Below are 20,044 nucleotides of genomic sequence, written 5' to 3'. Positions count from 1 at the left end.
GATTTTACATTCACTGTTGCTCCAAAACTGAGTACTTTAAGTCCTAGGACACAGTTCAGTGAAATTTCTAGTGGTGTTTCACTCTCTATGCTGATATAAATGGAAGCGAATGTACATTCTTTATTCCTTAAAGGTAATTTCAAGTATTTCTATTCAGAAATCTTCATTTAACCAATTAATTTTCATAGGCTCAAATCGAGGAATTGGAGGAGGAAATTGAAGCTGAACGTGCAGTCTATGCAAAGACTGAAAAGCGGTGAGCTGAACTTTCCAGGGAGCTGGAGGAGATCAGCAAGCGCCTGGAAGAAGCAGGAGGGGCTACAGCAGCTCAGATTGAGATGAACAAGAAGCGTGAGGCAGAATTTCAGAAGATGCGCCGTGACCTCGAAGAGGCCATACTGCAGCATGAAGCCACAGCTGCCGCCCTGCGGAAGAAGCATGCAGACAGCACAGCTGAGTTTGGGGAGCAGATCGACAACCTGCAACGAGTCAAGCAGAAGCTGAAGAAGGAGAAGAGTGAGCTGAAGATGGAGATAGATGACTTGGCCAGTAACATGGAGTCTGTCTCTAAAGCCAAGGTTGCTGCATAGGAAAAAACATTTCTCATCGCTATTATTGTTCTTCTGAACAACTGGATGAGCTGACGGATATGCTTTCTATTTCTTAACAGAGCAATCTGGAAAACATGTGCTGAGCTCTTGAAGACCAGTTCAGTGAAGTCAGAACCAAAGATGATGAACATATGCGGCTAATGATCTGAACACACAGAAAACACGTCTACAGACTGAGAATGGTGTGTCCCTAGACAAAATATAATTGTCCTGTGCCAAGCACTTAAATATGTTGCCTGAATGCCTGTGTATTTTCTTATACATTCATCACTGGGTGATCTGAGCAAAACTCAGACTGTAGAAATCCAGACTGGCAGTCATGGATACTCCTCCCAAAGAAAAAAAATAACCCAAAAGAACCAAAACCAGTGTGTGGTTTTTGCAGTCAGTTCATCCCCTTTCTTTTGATGCTAGCCTAGTGTTCATCTTTGATAGCTTTTTCCTATCCAGTGGAAATTAAATTGTTACTCTCCCTTCTTTTTACCACATTATATCTTGTAATCTCTTTCCATATAATCTCTTTTCTCATTCATATGAATTTTATATGTCTGTCTGTTCATATTTTTCTGTCTAAAAAGGAGTGTTTTCTCATTAGATGAACTAACGTAGCAACTAGAGCAGAAGGAGTCATTGATTTCTCAGTTGACTAGAGGCAAACAGTCTTTCACGCAGCAGACAGAAGAGCTGAAGAGGCAACTAGAGGAAGAAAATAAGGTGAGTTGTTTTAATTTGGCCTGGAAAATTGTAAAATAAATCAAAGGCAGAGACATGAGAACAGTGGAACTTTTAAGCTTTGCTTTTGAATATAATACACAGAAGAGACATTATAGAAATTAAATAAGACAGTTTAAGCCCTTCTCGCCATGCTTTCTGAAGTTCAAAAACATGAAAGAAGTGAATAAAAATAGCTCTGTGTACATACCTTACTCCTATGGGAAATCACTCAGGCAAAGGGTAGAGCAGAAGTGAAAAAAAGAAAAAGGCACTAGTGGAGTACCCAGGATTAGAAATGACAATACAGTTTAAAGTCTCTTCCACCTTCAGATAAACACTAAATTCTACCTGAAAAGCTTACAGGGAAACATCTTCTGGAGGCATTATTCACACATTTCCTGTTGCTGAATTTATTGCATCTTTGCCTGAAGCACTTCGTGCTGATGTGTTTAAGAGGCAGTATCCCAGACAAATTGGGCAAAAAGAATTGATTGTGATTAACAATATCAGGTCTGAAATACAGAGTCCCAAATGCTATTCACTTTTCTCCTCCAGTTACCCTAGCAACTGCTGTACATAAGCAGTGAGATGTGGAGGTTTTTTTATCAAAATGTAGTTAAAAGGTCCAGTCACAAATGGTTAGTGTTCTGACAATTTGTATAATTCTAACTACACAGGCCAAGAATGCCCTAGCCCACGCCTTGCAGTCTGCTCGCCACGACTGTGGCTTGCTCCGGGAACAATATGAACAGGAGCAAGAAGCCAAGGGAGAGCTGCAGCGTGCCCTGTCCAAAGCCAACAGCGAAGTGGCCCTGTGGAGAACCAAATATGAGACAGATGCTATTCAGTGCATGGAGGAGCTGGAGGAAGCAAAGTATGTGGAGGGATGGTCTTGATCAAGTTGAAGGACATTTATGTAGAAATGTGAAAAGGAACTGGAGGAAACCAGTATATGTTTGTAGTGGGAATATGCAGAGCAATGTGCTTTGTAATGTGTTGGGACTGAAAAGGGGAGGGAGTAAAGGTTTAAAGGAAGAGAAGTGGAGGTTTGTGAAAGTTTCTACAGAATGGACAATTCCAGTGTATTAACTATAGAGTTAAACATAGTAGTTGAAAAATCGCATTCTTGACACTGATGATACTGAAAGTGTGTTTCTGATTCCACATTGGTGTAGGCTACCCCTTGGATACTCTTGTTTCTTCACTGATTCCACCTCACATTTCACCTCTCTCCCAGGTTTCTAGGGATTCCCCCTTCCAAGTTATGATTACCCACATGTCCGTATCTCCTGTGTATTCTCCCAGCCTACACACCACTCCAAGCATTCTTTGTTATCCTAGGCTCCTATTAATGTTATCTGATCGTACTATCACAGCTTTGTATGTTGGCTCTCTCTTCTTCTTTCTCCTATGCCACACTCCTTTCCTGTCCATTTTCTCAGAATGTCAGAATTTTCCTTCTCTCAGTACTGATTGTCTTGTCCTGCAGAAAGAAGCTTGCTCAGCGGCTGCAGGATTCAGAGTAGCAGACTGAGGCTGTCAATTCAAAGTGTGCTTCACTGGAGAAGACAAAGCAGAGGCTGCAGGGGGAAGTGGATGACCTCATGATTGATATGGAGAGGTTGAACGCAGCCTGTGCAGCATTTGATTAAAAAGCAGAAGAATTTTGACAAGGTTCATTCAGAAAGCCTACCAGATACGAATATCATAAAAATCTGATAGGCCAGGCCAAATTCTGAAAGCATGAAAGTTCTGCACTCACAATAAGATAAATTAAATTTTATCCAAAGCAAAACTGTGGGTAAGGAGCACCAAACAGGACATGTAGTAATGATAATGTCACAATGTGAATAATCTCAGGTAACCACATCAGATAATAACATAGATTTCTGATAGTTTTAAAAAGCATGAAGTTTTCACAAGGGAGAATGGGAAGACCTGCATCAAGTCTTTGATCAAGTAGACTGAAAGTTTTCATATAAATTCTAACAAGCCCCTACTTTTGGCTGGTGCTAGTCTTCCAGCCTTTTATTCAAGTTAGGCATAGCTTCGACCTCCTTAATCAGTTCCAACCTTCACTGCCTTTAATAACATTACTAAAAGGCTCAACACTGTTTGGCCAAGTGATGTTGCATAGCCCTGTGTATGTGGTTGAAATGGGTAGATGAGCTAAAGAAGATGGCCTGCAGGGCTGCGCAGAAGACAATAGGAGAAAATAGCACGATCTTTTATGGTGAGCTGAGTGCAAGACCACCATAATAAACAGGCTCACACAGCCTCATTCAGACTAACCACATTGTGTCCAAGTTGCTGTGAAACCAAACACCTACCTGTGAGCTTGGGGGCATACACTCCTGTTGTCTGAAGAGGATAATATAAGTAGCTGCCCTTGAAATAGATGAAGTATGTATCCCAGCGAATTGATTGTCACAGGCAGTGAATGTGCAATGAAGAAGATTTTGTGACCCAATGATATGCCTCTAAGGTTCTTGTTACATATACGTGCAGGGACAGGGGTATTGAAGAATGGGCCATTCTTATGCTCTGATGGTTCCTGTCACTCCAGGTTGCGGCTGAGTGGAAGCAGAAGTACCAGGAGAGTCAGGCTGAGCTGGAAACTGCCCAGAAGGAGTCTTGCTCCATTAGCACTGAGATATTCCGGATGAAGAATGCCTATGAAGAAGTTCTTGACCAGGCAGAGACTGTCAGATGGGAGAACAAGAACCTCCAGCATAAGTTCTCAGATCTCTTTCAGCTGGGATCTATCATGCTAAGATGCTTCCATGTTTCTGGGGTACCAGAATTCTGCCTCTTCCCAAGCTTTTGTTTCTTATGGTTTTCCCACAAAACTCAGGTTAGGTGACTTTCCTTCCTGTTCAGCTCATCACAAGGTCACCTATAAGCACATGAGTACAGCTTATGATAATATCCTACTTCCTCATGGTTTCTAATGCCATCATTATATTTCCCCTCCTTCACACCATCATAATCCCCTTCATGGATAGGAACCACATTAACTGAACAGACACAAATGTTGATGAAAACAGATACTCAAGTTTTTCAGACCACTTCAGTCATTACCATTAGAAAAGACCTGGTGGGCTGTTGTCTGCCTTCTGGTTGGAGCACCATGCAGATGTGGCACAACAGATTGGCATTTAATCAGCTAACTAATTGTGTAAAGGAATTCAGTTCAGTTTTGTGAAGTTTAGTGATCCCTGGAGAGAATTTGGGAATGAAGAGAGAATCAAATAGAACTGTCTCTGGAGATATGATTTCACTATCCAGAGGTAACTGATACTACTCTCTGAGCTCCCTCCAGTTGGTCCCCCTCATTTTTAAACTTGCACATTGAACTGGAAATAGCAGGTAATCAGAAATAAATACTGCACACGAGACAGAATCTGTTATTTCCTCTCACTGCCATTTCATAATACACCATTATCTCTTCTGTCACTCCCCCTGCCATACAGCAATTGCAGGTGCCATTGACAACAAGATGAGCTAAATGTGTGTTTTCTGTGTTACAGAGGAAATTTCTGATCTTACTGAACAGATTGCTGAAGCTGGAAAAACTAATCACAGACTGGAGAAAGCAAAGAAGCAAACTGAACAAGAAAAATGTGACCTTCAGGCAGCATTAGAAGAAGCAGAGGTAAGTGTCCTCAATAAGGGGTCTTGTTTTGGGAGAGACCATAAATGGAGAAAGCAGAACAAATAACATAGAGACTGCCCCTCTCCTAATGTAGCACAGCTTGTTGTGCCATCTTGCACACAAAAAAAAAAATCAGTCCCAGGCTAAAACTAAGCTCATTTTGCACCACTGGTTTGATTTTGCTCCTCTGAAAGGCTACAGAAAGGTCATTTGTTTCAAAACTCTGATGGTTTTTGCTCCCTAGTCAAAATACATTACATTACGCAGAGCCTTGTCTAATTGTTTTTTGTAATTTCCAAGGATGGAGATTTCATAGTATTGCTGGACAACCTTTTCCCTTGCTGCATCGTTCTCGTGGGGGAATATTTTTATGCTTATGTTCAGTTCGGATTTCCCTTGTATCAACTTTTGACTGTTGCCTTTTGTGATGTCCACTTCCATGAAGAGCTTCATTTTATTTTCTCCATAACTCTCCTTAGATAGAATAAAATGGAATAAAAACAACTGACATCTCTGATCTTGAGATCACACTAGATGGGACAGCAGTAGGAACAAGAGTTATAGTGGCCATGAGAATCCGTCTGGTCCAATTTCTGTATCTAAATGTCAGCAGTCTAATCCTGAATTAGTCACCATAGGCTCTTTGTAGAAACAAGAAGGAGAACTAGGTATCTCTGGAGGGTCTGTTCTAAAAAGGAATGCCAGGGCTACATCAAATGCTTAATCCTCTGGATGTGCTTATTTCTGTCCGCTGGTTCTAAAGACCCAGCCTCAAACTCTAATTCCTAAACACTGTAAGCTAGATGATATGAATATCACAGGGAAAAGGCTGTATGGAAGGGGAGAATGCTCACACAGTTGTTGGGGCTTCGCACCTTGGGAGGGACTAAGTGCAGAGTCCCTAAACAGAATTCAGCATTGAGACGCAAATGACGGCAAGCTTCTTCTCAGTATGAGGCTTGGTTTTCCTGTCAATTTAATGTTTTCACATGTTTTGTTATCTCTGCAGTGTCAACATAGCTCTCAGTGCCCAGAACTTGTGGTATTGGAGTCACTGTTCTAAGAAATCTTATTACTAAATTATTGATTACTATCCCACTAAGGTATAATAATTCCTGTATATGGGAACAGCAGTCTGCATTTGCAGAGCTAGGCCTTTTCTAAAGGTCCACAGTAATGCAAACGTGTGTGTTACTGACTGTGAAGTGTCAAAATTCTGCATGGGCATTTCCTAGCAATGGACACTACATAGACAAATAATATTGTTTCAACACTACTAGGGTTCTTTAGAACATGAAGAAGGAAAAATCTTGCGTGTTCAGCTGGAACTGAACCAAATGAAGTCAGATGTTGATAGAAGGAGTGCAGAGAAAGATGAGGAAATTCAACAGCTGAAGAGGAATCACCAGAGGGTATTAGAGTCTATGCAAACTGCGTTGGATGCTGAGATTAGAAGCAGAAATGATGCTTTGAGGCTGAAAAAGAAGATGGAGGGAGATCTAAATGACATAGAGATACAGCTGAGCCATGCCAACTGTCAGGAGGCAGAGACACAGAAGCACATCAAAGGCATGCAAGGGCAACTCCAGGTAGGGATCAGAAGGGCACCTGTCCTATAAAGACTTTGACACTCTGCTTGCCTCTGAATCTCATGGTGCTTTCAATTTCAAAGGATTCCCAGCTCCATTTGGATGATGCTTTGAGAGAGAATAATGACCTGAAGGAGCAGCTTGCTATGGTAGAGTGTAGGAACAACCTGATGACAACAGAACTTGAGGAGATGAGAGCTGCCCTGGAGCAGACAGAGCGAGTCCGGAAAGTTTCTGAGCAGGAGCTGATAGATGCCAGTGAGCGAGTGCAGATTCTCCACTCTCAGGTATTTGGTATCTCCTTTGTAATAGGCATGTTGGTCTGGCATGAAATGGTATGTGAGCTGTCTTTGGACTGTCCCAACAGAACACAAGCCTCCTCAACACCAAGAAGAGACTGGAAGCAGACATTACTCGTTGACAGAACGAAATTGAAGAGATCATTCAGGAAGCCAGAAATGCAGAGGAGAAAGCAAAAAAAGCAATCATAGATGTGAGTTCTCTTGCTTACCTCTCTTCCATTTTATACTACTCCAGTCACATTTACACTTTAGAAAGATAGCTATCAGGCGGGGGAGAATTGATTATTCAACTTAGGAACAGAAAATATCAGTGACGCACACTCCCTCCTACCTGGGCCTTGCACAGCCTCTGCCCTACTGCTTGTCATGGAAGAACCTTTCAGTCTAGGTCATCTACTCATGTTCTGTTACCAGTCTGTATTGAAAAATCATCCCATCTCCTCTTTTTAATACCTACTTTGTGGGTATTCACTTTGACTTGAAGTAAATAGAAAGCAAAAAACAGATGGTGGCAAAATTGAAATGGGAAGAATAGCCTGAACCAAGTCTTATTTAGATACAGCAGAAAACAGGAATTGAGACTAAAATCATACATGCTTCTCTATGCAAGAGATACAGGAAATAAAAAGGGAGAATAGAAATATTTTATTTAAACAAGGAAACTGTTCCACAGTATCAGAAGAAACAAATCTTAGAACTATCTAGAAATGGTGTATGAAGGTGAAACAGAAAATTGTTACACTATTGCATCACATCATGATGCACGTGGGTCTGAAGTACTGTGTCTAGTTCTGGTTCCCCCTCAGCAGCCATGCTGCAGGTTCCCCTACAGCTTCTCTGTCCTTTTTATGAAACCATGGTGATAGCTATTCCGGATTCTGAAGAGTTCAACAGGCACAAGCTTTTCATTGTAATTAGGAGACATTCAGGGTCATTTAATTGGTAAAAACTGCTTAGGAGTCTGACTGAAACTTAAGCCCCAAACAGCCAGATATTTAAAATCATTTAGGAGTACCAGAGATGCTTTTAAACTTTGGATCCTGAGTCATTTGGATGCCTTTTTTTTTTTTTTTTTTGTCATCAACCCTGCCCATACTCCAAGGCAGAGTACCTGTAGAAATACCAAGAAATGGTGATCGTTCTTATATGACAGACCCTTAGCACAGCCATAGGCACTGACTGAGAATGTGGAGATCCAAACACCAATATGAAGCTGGTCATTGTTCATTGCTCCCAAACGGAGCACAGAACTGCCAGTGATGTGAAGATATAACTGTACTATAACCAGGCAGCCATGATGGCAGAAGAGCTGAAGAAGGAGCAGGATACCAGTGCCCACCTGGAGAGGGTGAAGAAGAATCTGGAACAAATGGTAAAGGACCTGCAGCACCATCTGGATGAGGCTGAGCAGCTGGTACTGAAGGGTGGAAAGAAGCAACTCCAGAAACTAGAGGCAAAGGTATGGGAGAAACTGGGGTACACTAAGGTCAGGGTCCTGAGTTGGTCCTTGGCTGCTGGAATCTCTTGGGAAGGTTACAACAGGGATTTCCAGCAGGTTTGATGAGTTACATTGAATAGTGAAATGCTGCACTGCGTGTAAGGAACTTGAGAACAACCTCATAAAACCTAAATGAGTGGGCAAAGATGGTGGCAGATGAACACCAGTGTAGGCATACTCCTAGGGAAAAATAATTTAAAACATACTTACATGGGGACAAATTTGGAACTGGGAGTTACAGTAAGAAGAGATCTCAATCCATGACAGGTCTCAGAAACTGCTCAATGTGCAGTAGAAGCAAAAAGCCAAAAAAAATATATAAATAAAGAGTTAGTCTTTATTAGGAAGGGCACTGAGACCAAAGACAGAGAGAGAGATAGAGCATTACTTGCCACTATATTATATGTACTACATGTAGTTTGGTCTCTGCATCTCAAGAAGAACCCACCACTTAGAAAACCTTCCAGGGAATGGCAGATGAGGGGGTGAAGCCTTATGATGAGAGACAAACAAGGCTAGGACTCTTCAGTTCGGAGCGGAGATGGATGAGGAGGATGCGATCAAAGTTTACAGAATCATGAAAGTAGTAAACTAGATGCATACGTGATGGTTAGTCATCAAAATGCACAATATTAGAAGGACAAATGATACAGAGCAGATCGTTGCCTGGAGGTCAGTTTAAAGCAGATACAAGAAAGTACAGACTGGGCAGTGAAATTCTGGAAACTGCTGTCACAGAAAACTGTAGAGGCAGTGGTGGAAGGTTCAAAAAGGGATTAGGAATCAGCTAGTTTATAAACAGACGCTTAAGGGAACAGGCACAGATATGTCAACTGAAACTCCTGATCTAATGACAGTGGAAGCTAGACAAGTGTGAGGGGAGTAGGCAGTGGCCAGGTTTCCATGCTGTCCCTAAATAGCATCTGCTATTGCCACTCCCAGAGACAGAGCACTAGGCTAGATGGAGCATTTGCCTGATCCACTTACTGCACTCAATCTATTCCTTTTACAAGATATAGCACATTTGACTGGGAGTTAGGTGCTTTTGGTTGTGGAAGGAAATATCCACTGAAAAAGAAAACAATTGGTGTCCAAATTTGACTTGCATACACTGCAGAACAGCAATAGTACGATGGGAGCCCTCGTCAGACAGGTTGTTCATGAGGGCAAGCTAGACTTGAAAATTACAGATGAAACAGATGTTTCCTACTTATCTGAAGAACGCAGACAGAAACCTCCCTTCCCTGTTTCAGTTTCCTCCTCCCTGACAGATTTAAGCCTGATTTTTGTTAAAGCTGCCCCAGCTACACACAGCAAAGTTCTTTGTATAAACAAGTGTGGAGTCACACACCATGTCACTACTAATGTAGCATGGTGAATGGGTTTTAGCTAGTCTAACTCCAAGAAGGAGCTGCAGGAAGCTGCTCTGCACTGCCACTTTCTCTGCAGGCCTTAGTCTGCAGAACCCTGGATCCTATAGTGGTATCAGCAGCCCTTCTTGGCAGCTTGCTGTCTTTATCATGATACTGTGTTTCAGATTCAAGAGCTAGAAAATGAGCTTGACATGGAGCAGAAATGAGGAATAGAGTCAGCGAAAGGTGCTTGCAAGTATGAACAAAGACTGAAGGAGCTCACTTACCAGGTATTTCAAATCCTCTGCCCTATTCTGTATCTTTCTTGTATTCTAAGTGCATCACCTTGGTCCATATTTCCAGGATGACTTTATTTTCACTTCTCACAGTCTGAAGAGGATAAGAAAAATATTTTCCGGCTTCAGGAACTGGTGGACAAGCTGCAGTTAAAAGTGAAAGCATGCAAGAAACAGGCTGAGGAAGCTGTGAGTGCAGGACTCTTTAAATCTTTGTGGGTCCTGGGTGGTTATTTCTGAAAAGTCTGGTCTCCCGGATTCATTAAAATAAGTGAATACTCAGTTTGATAGGACATCGGTGGCCATTACCTTTGAATATTCCCTATATTTTGAAGAGTTTGGCTTACAACAGAGCAGGCACAGCTGTAATTATCATGGAGTTGTTAAACTTTTGGAGTCACACCAGCCAGTTTTCCTAGTAGTCATGTTGCTGTTTGTAGTACAAATGCACTGAGTTCTGGCACTGCAAGGACAGAGCTGTGAGGCTGACTGTAGTAGGTTACATTACTATGGAGCAGGTGCAGGGTGTTAAATGGAACAGGGTGATGACAGTTTGTGTGCATGTCACTGATGGCACCATGATTTCAGGAAGCACAGGCAAACACTAATCTCTCTCGATGCCGCAAGACCCAGCACAAGTTGGAAGAGGCTGAAGAATGAGCTGATATTGCTGAAAGTCAGGTTAACAAACTGCGAGCCAAAAGCCATGATATTGGAAGACAGGTGAGTTCAAGGGCTGCAGAGGACCCTTCCTATTCACCAAGTGCCACAAAAATCTCTGCTCAAACACCTGGCAGCCACAGCTGTCTTTTTCCCACTTTTGCACTGGATCGTCATCATAACGGAAGGACAGAGTTGGCACTTATTCAAAATCAGTGTTTTTTGAAAATCCTGTTGGTGCCTCCCAAGATATATACCAGATATAATCTACTGTAAGAAACCAGGTCTTTCAGCAGAATTGGGAGATAATACTTCTTTACCAGTAATATGGCATAACATGTGCAATAGCCACAGACCTGTAACAACCCCACAAGTAATTCAATTACCCCCAATAACCTATCTATTTATTTATTTAACATTTAGAAATCAGAAGAATGAGGTCCATGACCAGAGCTGCTGCAGGCTCCCTGACGCTAGAGACTTCTATGTATACAACAAATATTCATTACCTGCTTCTAATCACTAGGTATGCATGTAACTGCTGTTTGGCCTCTACATTCTTAGTCAACCCTAAGTAGATGTGAGAAATAAAAACAAACCTGCATGACACACTGGTGACTGTAAGGGCTATCAATTTGTAATGAGACTGAGTGTAAACGCTTACAGCAGGTAGGGCAGCAGTTACCCAAGTATGTGTTACATCCGAGGCAGGGAAAAGAATTCCCAGGGTAATGGGCACAGACACCTCATTTGTCCTCTATGTTTTCAACTTTCATGCTTAGATACAGAAGTTTAACAATTAAACAGGAGAACAGAAGAAAAAAGAAGGGGGGGGAGGAAGAGGAGGAGAAGGGGTGGGAGTCAGCAAAAATCTCTCCATAAGGTTGGAACAATATCAGCACTTAGGAACTGCTCCATCCTTCTGTCTGCCTTAGCCGTCCCTGACAGTCCTGTGGGAAAGAGGAGAGCCTCTGCTCCACACAGTGCATGTGTGGGGATCTGCGGTGTCTAAGGGATGTGTGGGGATTGGCTGCATACGCTGTTTCCTGTGGTGTAGAGACCTGCTTGTGGAAGAAAGGGAAAATGAGGTGGTCTGCTCCACGCTGCCTGCGTGGGGCGGGAAGGCTGGGCCGTGAGCGTCCAAGACAGGAGGGAGGGGAGATCCGCCGCACGGAGCGCCGTGGGGGGAGGAAGCCGCATGGCTGGCGCAGCTTCCACGAGGACCCCGCCGAGCCCCCCCTCCCCAGGCCGCGGAGCGGGGTAGCCCAGCGCCAGTGCTCTCCCGCAGCGCTGGAAAGCCCCGGCGCGCCGTGGGGCCGCAGCGGGAGCTCCCGGGAGGCCAGGCTCGGGGCGGGCCGTGCCGCCGCCCGGTCGCGGAAACCCAGCCTGCGGGGGCCGGCGGCGCCTGCAGAGGGCGCTTCCTCGCCGCGGCGGGGCCGGTGGCGGGTGAGGCCGTCCCGCCCTGGGCGCTGCTGAGTCGGAGCCGCTCGGCGGCGGCCCGGGCATTCCGGCAGGCGTCCCGGGCTGGGCCGTAGGCCTTGCGGCAGGGAACGTTTTTTCTCTTTCCGTCCTTCGGGGGAGAGGTGCTTTCACCGTACGCAGTGTCGCGGCTCCTCAGCCTTGGTTTCACTTCCAAAGACGAGCAAGCTCGTGTGTCCCGAAGTGCAGGCCCAGTGCCTGAGGGGCGTCACCCACTGAACTCTAGTCGGGGTCTCCATGTTCAACGTTTGGAAACGTCAGCCAGAAACCTCTTCCCAGCCTGGTGCTGGAGCAGGGCTATGTCTGAGTCCTCGGCCTGTCCTAGGAGCCTCCCGAGGTAGCCCCGTCCCTTGCCACGGTTCCCCTCCACCAACTTCAGGCTTCTGTAACATGGTGGGATTGTACTCTCACCTCAAAGTGCCACTCTGACATACTGTGTTTCAGCACCCTCTGTGGTGAGTAGGGTCAACACATCGAAAAAGAAGGGGCTGTTCTAGGCCACCATGGCCCAGGTCTTTATTGAGCTGCTTGTCATTTTCTAAGTATCAGACCTAAGTGAAAAAAAGGGATCATTTAGTAGCATCATATAATCATTTCTCAAAAGCAAAGATAAGGGGCCAATTAATTGGCTGTAGCTTCAAATTTTTCATTTTAAAACGTCTTTCTCAATGGGAACCATGTGGGGTAGTCGTGTTCAGCCAGGTGGTTCTGAGTGTCAGTGGCTCTGATCATTATTTTGTTTCATTTTTGTATTTGGACACAGGTGCCATCGACACATATCAGCTGATCACACCTGTCAAGTTTCCTGCCTCCCCTAAGTACATTCAGTACTTCGTGGCACACTGTTCTTATCTCCTTTATCTCATTCCTTGTTCCTTCCATCTCATTCCTTTCTCATTTAGGGAATTCAAAGATTGTTTTGGGAAACAATTGTGGCAATTTTTTTTGTATGTTGTGTTCAGTTTGGGCTTCTGTCATCCTTCCGTATTTTGTACCCTGTCATCACTGTTGGCTGTAACCCATTTGCCTCCTGACTGGTCATCATCCCACTTGTATTCAGGGTTCTTTGTGCCAGTCATAGCTCTCTGGTGTTTTGTCTACTAATGCCCCATCACATGATGGTCTGTGATCACTGCCTGTCAAGCTGGTCAAAATCACCTTATTGTTTCTCTTCTTTTGCTCCATGGCTACCTGCTGTGATTGGCTCTAGCTTGTACGTTCCTCAGCATGGCATTTTCAATTGTTAGAGATAAGTATGGTTAGCAACGTCACAAACATAGCAGTCTGACTTGAACTGTCATTGTGTCCAACCCCCTCTAAACTGGCAAGTCCTGCCCACACTCACATGACATGATACGGTTTTCATTGCACAGCTGTGCACATTAGGACCACGTCTGCCTCAGCCAACAAACGGTGCTGTGGTAAGCACAATGCAGGCACATAAATCAGTAGATTAGCAGGGTTTATCCTTTTGTTAAGTACTAACCAGTTCTTATAATTTTATTTGTATATAAAGGAAGAAACATGCAAAGAGGAGAAATGACATCTGCATTGGAGTTTTGTTCTGCAGGAGTGGTTTTTAACACTATTTTTTCTTTAACATGATGAGAGCTACAAGCACATTTATAAAGCTGAAAGCAAAGCCTTCATCTGAAAATTTCTTTGAACTCCCAGAAGCTTCTAGATGTGCATTGTAGTTGTCATAAGGTGAGATGTCATGTAGAACCCTCTGTGTCCTTTGCTTTGTCGCAGTATACCAGGAAAGGAGAGGTAATGGAATGACCAGACACATGTGTTACCCATGAGCCAGCACTGGCTTATTCTGGGCATGCCAGTCAGCAGTAAGAAGGATCATTTTGTGTGATAAGCTGTTTCTCTGCAGCTGTATTTCATTAAATCAGCCTGTTAGGTGTTCAGGTCATATGTTAGCATCAGCAGTCAAAAGAGCTTCAGTGGCTTCCTTTCATGACCTTTGATCGTGTCACCATGCTCATTTAAGACAGTTCTGGGAGAGACGCAGAAGGGACAAGGTAAATGTTAAAGACTTAGTCCAAATCTATACTACTCATCACCACTGTACAGAGGCAGAGTGCACTGTCCAAGCTGATGGTGGGCACAGTGCTCAGGCCAAAGGCTTGAACTGCTCTTAGGCTGAGGGAAAAAATAAAATAAAATATAGTAAAATAAAGTAAAACAAATAAAAAAAAACAGGCCACACCTTTAAATTAGCTATAAATGTGAAAATAAAAGCAAACATTCGTGTTATCTGTTCTTCAAAAATTGCACACTGTTCAACTAAGTATCTTTACACAGAGAGGATCTGAGAAGACAGGACAGTGGCATTGAGACTCCATAGACTGGGAAGAATGTGAACACAGGTCTGTGTCTAGCAATTCCAGTAAGCACCTCTAAGCTCTGCCCAGCTTTGGAGTTTTTTGTATTTCTTTATTTCTGTATCCCTGTACTTAGCTTTTGCTTCTAAATTTATAAGAAATGCAGGTGTATTAGCATTAGCATTCTGAACAGAAGCAGACAGTTTCTAGAAAACAGGACAGGGAGTAAAGAGGACAAAACCAACCAAACAGAAAGCTGGAAGAAAATTGAAATAGGACAGCTGCTAGGGTTTCTAAATAAATTTTATTTATTTCTTTAAGAGCAAGAAACATACTACTGTTCATTTAGTTGACCTATGAGTAGTTTAAGTTATACTGAGGAAATAAAAAGTACATACTCTTTATTTTATGACACTAACAAATAAGCTTAATAGGAGAGCTGGAGCTTTGTCATACCTCAAGGTATACTAAGAATGTAGTAGAATGTTAGTATACCTCAAGGTGTACTAAGAACTCCTACTAGTTTGGCTATCTGTGAAGTCAGAAGGAGGATTAAAATGCTGATTTAAAAACATACCATGCACACACAAAGCTTATCCTTTCTAGGCATGGTGCCTGCTGCTCCTTTGAGGTCCTGGGGGAACAGATGGAAGTGGGATTCATTCCAGGGGCCTACAAGATTCTCTTTCAAGCCTGCAGGGCCTTTTGTGAGAAAAAGGGTAAATTGTGCTGAGAGTTACAGGCCATTTGCGTATGTCTGTGACCAACATTGGACCTTGTGCAGCTCTAAAAATATTTTGCAGAAAATTAGAATTTCTCAGGGATGAAACATTGCTCCTATATGTCACCATTGCTCATCACATGTATTACCAGACAAAGCACAAGAAGACTGAGGTAACTTTTCAGCTGGTAAATTTTGGTCTAATTGACCTCATAGGTTTGTTCTAATTCTATGAAATAATAAATCCTGTTATATTTTCTACCTGGGATAGAACAACTCCCTGCATCAATGCAGACTAGGAATTGACTGGCTAGGGTGCAGCTCTGCAGAAAAGACTTAGGGAACCTCATGGAAAACAAGCTAGACATAGGTCAGCAATGCACTCCTGTAGTGATAATGCTAACCAGTCATTGGATTGCATTGCATTAGTAAGTAGCTAGTAATGGATCTAGCAGGTGGAGGGATGTGATTATTCACTTTATTTGACACTGATGAGACTGCTTCTGTAATACTTTGTACAGTTCTCTGACATGCCCCCCACGCCCCACCCCCCGATTATATTAGAGGTGTCGACATACTGGAGAGAATCTAGCAAAAGCCCCTAGTATGATCAGTCAGCTGTAACAGATGCCATATGAAGATGCAAAGGGAATTAGATTTGTTTGGTCTGAAGAAGAGGAGGCTTAGGGACTATGTAACTAAAATTAACACTGCTGAAAAGGGTGGATGCAAATTAGATGCATCCAGGCTTTTCTTGCAAGTGCAAAGTGAAAGGCCAAAAGGCAATGGTCTCATGTTGCAAACCAGGAAGATGTTTTTTGACAAATACATTGTCTACCATGAGAGTGGTGATGCCCTGTGACATGCTGCCCAGAGACTCTGCAGAGAATCTGTGTCCTTAGGGATTTACAGGATTCCCATGAGCAAGGCCCTGAGCAACTTTATCTAGCTTTGAAGTTAGCCCTGCTTGGAGTAGGAAATTGGACTGAAGACCTCCAATAGCCCTTCCAAGCCACATTTTTCAGTGATTCAGTGAACCCACCAAGCAGTGGCTTTCTGCTGGTTGAAGACTGATCAATTCAGTGAAAAGGCTGGAGAACACAAAACTGATACCAGGCACAGGAGGGTCAGAAGGATGCAGCTAACAGGAAGGGTGATGGCTGAGGAAGGATAGCATGGATGGTCTCTCAGACACCATCCAAGTGAGCTATCCAGTCACTTCCTTCAGTGCCCAAAGTGATGACTCCAGGTATAAAGTGCAATATCTTTTTCCCATTATAGAGCATAGGATTTTAATCTCCATCCTTGAACATATTTAAAAGCCATCTGGACATAGTCCTGGGCAAGCAGACCTAGGTAGCCCTGCTTGTGGACTAGATGACCTCCAGAGGTCACTTCCAGCCTCAAACATTCTGTGATTCAGTTATTCTAATTTTATATGTTGATCTTAACATCTGGTCCAACTCCAGCCACCCAGCTTCGCTCACGCCCCCAGGAGCATGTTTCCTTTCATGTATTAGCATCTCTAACCCTTACTTATCACCTAAAATATTAGAGAACTTTTAAAATCTGAGATTAAAATTTCCAATTAAAATTCTAAGCTAACTGAAAATTTGAATTTATCATGTGCATGTTTCCTGGGTATGGTCTACTTATCTAGAGTACATTACATTATTAGGATATGTCACCGTTTATTTCAAACCTCCTTAATCATCTTAGTTACCTCTCTGGGGCAATGGAGGCCATGAAAACCCTGTAACCTTTTCTTTCCACTGTGTCTGACAACATGACCCAAAACAGAAACTTCCCCACTAGCCAGAGGAGCTCACCTGATTTTCAGAAACTCTTCTTTCTGTACTCTTTCTGGCCACAGGAGACTTTCTAAGAAAATCTGGATATTTCCTTTCTTTCAATTATTTCCTAAGTACCCAAACCTCATTGGATATGTGAAATTAAGACTGTTGTTATTAGAATCATAGAATAGTTTGGGTTGGAAGGGATATTGAAGACCATCTAGTTCCAGCCCCCTGCCATGGACAGGGATACTTTCCACTGGATCAGGTTGCCCAAAGCTCCATCCAACCTGGCCTTGAACACTTCTGGGGGTCAGGCATCCACAATGTATCTGGGCAACCTGGTCCAGTGCCTCGCCACCTTCATTATGAAGAATTTCTTCCTTATATCTAATCTAAACATACCCTTTTTTTAGTTTAAAATTGTTACACCTTGTCCTATCACTACATTCTCTGATAAAAACTCTCTCCCCATCTTTCTTTGTAGGCCTGCCATAAGTTCTCACTAGAGCCTTCTCTTCCCTAAGCTAAACAAATCCAGCTTTCTCAGCCTTTCTTCACAGGACTGGTGCTCCAGCCCTGCTCTGGACTCACTGTAATATGTCCATGTCCTACTTGTGTTGGGGGCTCCAGAGCTGAATGCAGTGCTCCAGGGGGGATCTTACAAGAGCAGAGTAGAAGGGGATAATCACCTTCCTCGTCCTGCTGGTCACGCTTCTTTTGATGCAGCCCAGGATACAGTTGACTTTGTGGGCTGCAAGTGCACATTGCTAACTCATGTTGAGTTTTTCATCCACCAGTACCCCCAAGTTCTTCTCTGCAAGACTGTTTTCTATCCATTCATTATCAAGCCTGTTTTCATGTTTGGGATTGCCCTGACTCAGGTGCAAGACCTTCGCTCTTGACCTTATTCTTTGATACCAGTATGGATCACTGTCTCATATAGTTCATATGGCCAACTTCTCAATCTTTTGGGCAGCTCCAGGTCTAGGTGTAGCTTGTTGGACACAAGGAGCAGTGACCCTAACTTTTTCAAACTCTTCCACTGCAATTTGCAGATCTGCAGAGTAGTTTGGAAATGTAAAAGAAAGAGCTGGAGAGAGTCATCTGTGAGGGCTGAGAAAGAGTTGGGGAATTATTTTTAGCAGATCCCCACTGGAAAATAGAATGAGGAAAAGGTTGGTCACAGTAAGCAGTGCTGTACTGGGTCCTTGTTAGAAAGTTCCAAGAGGAGGGTAAGCAGTGGACTTGAAGTGCCAGTTTGCAGACAGCTTACTGCCAACCTGTTGTTTGTAAGTTTGTGTCAGCAACAGCAGATTTTTAAGATTAAAGCTGTCAAGGGAAAACTAATGCTGAGTTTCCAGAGAGCTTGTGGGGCTGAGTCCTCATCTTCAGTACTAGGGATGAGCATAGTTTTTGCCTAATTCTTAGAGACTTTCCTGTATGACTCATTGTTCATGAGAGAATAGCAGCTTTATACACAGATGGTTGCAGAACAGAGACGCCATTGAGAGGAAAACACTAAGACATCTATGTTCTGCAGATACAGGCACACACATATACACAAATCAACGACTTTATCCACAGAAAGCAGACAGTCAGTCCTGCTCAGTGTGCTCAGGCAGAATCTCTGCTCTTTCATGACATAAGAAATTCCTGATGGAATTCAAGTAATGAGCAGTTCATGATGAAGAGCAAAGTTTAGTATCAGTGAAATATCAACGTCCAAACGAGCACACCCAGGGGAAGTTTGGCTGGAGGACTGCCTAGCTGTATTGCTCTTTTTAGCTGGCTAAAAGTCTAATTCTCCGTGGGATCAAAAGAAAAGTTCAGATGCTCTGGGACCTAGCAACCTGTTGTAGATGATCTGGCAAGACCAGATCACACCACTGAGACTGATGCTAAACCAGAGAGAAAGATATTTGAAGGAAAGTTTATGGGCTTTCGTCAGAGACATCTTGGGATGTTTTCCTGCTTTTCCAATGTCTCTTCATTTGATCTTGGACAAGTTCCTTAAGATACTTAAAGTGGGTGATTCATGTATGTTCATGTCCATGTCTTTACATGCAGGTAACCTTCAGTTCAACCATTCAAGTTTGGGCATCAGTGCAGCTATAACATTATAAAGGTCAGCGTAGGTGAGTTGTGCTTACTACAGTGGGCCAACATTGCCTCAGACAAAACAGGCAAGAGGCAGGTTCCAAAATACAGTGCCTGAATTGGAAAACCTGGCTACAGGATCTTATGGATCCCAAAAGTTTTCATGGGCTCAAAAAATAACTGCCCAAAATAATGGAAATGAGCTCTTCTAAATACAAGATACCGTTTCTCACTGGGGAGGATCTGAGCTATCATTAGCAGGAAATCCAGAGGATATTCTGCAGAAATAAGTCTCTGCACCTGTCCTTTTTCCTAAACTTCTGCTATTAAACATTGCTGGCAAGAGGATAATAAACCAGACAGACCTGTGGTCTAACCCAGAGCTATTTGTCTTATGTTCTTGTATAGCACCTAGAAATTGAAAAACAAATGTCCACAGCTTGTTGGTTACTGATACTGAAACAACATGATTTATAGATAACACCTTTCTTCTTTCTAAGGATTTTTCTCTTTTGCATGAAATAGCTAAACTTTCAATAAAGAAATGCTTAAAATTGTGATAGATGCTTAAAGTTCTGGCTATAGAATTTATCTGGGAGAAGAGAAGACAAGGTTATGGTATTTGTTTTAATGAATATAAATGCTTGGGAGTCATTGAGTTGGTCTAGAGGTATGCCCTCATTTGTGAATGTTCTTGTCGCTGTTGAATGCCCTGGTCTCTTACCCAAAGCATATTTAGCTTGCACCAACAGGAGCAGCAGCAAGATGGACTGATAGCAGTTCTCTCCTGGAAGTCTGTAGCCAGCTGATTAGAGCACATTTTTGTGACTTAGACTTTCCAGATTCCCAGGCAGAGAGAACTGAACACTGAACTGCTGTAGAGAAGTCATGGCATCAACATTTCAAGTAAGGTTGTTTGTGACAACAGGGTGTTGGTGACA

The 20,044-nt window shown here is 43.1% G+C and overlaps 1 pseudogene; it reads left to right on the top strand.

The window, feature by feature from the left end:
• Positions 1-12,212, top strand: part of LOC118255588 (myosin-1B-like) — a 37,250-nt pseudogene extending 25,038 nt beyond the window's left edge.
• Positions 12,213-20,044: the final 7,832 nt, after the last annotated feature.

The sequence above is a fragment of the Cygnus atratus genome, chromosome 18 (assembly GCF_013377495.2).
Source record: "Cygnus atratus isolate AKBS03 ecotype Queensland, Australia chromosome 18, CAtr_DNAZoo_HiC_assembly, whole genome shotgun sequence".
Classification (NCBI taxonomy): domain Eukaryota; kingdom Metazoa; phylum Chordata; class Aves; order Anseriformes; family Anatidae; genus Cygnus; species Cygnus atratus.
The sequence above is the reverse complement of the archived record's forward strand: the minus strand, read 5'-3'. Positions and strand labels throughout refer to the sequence as shown.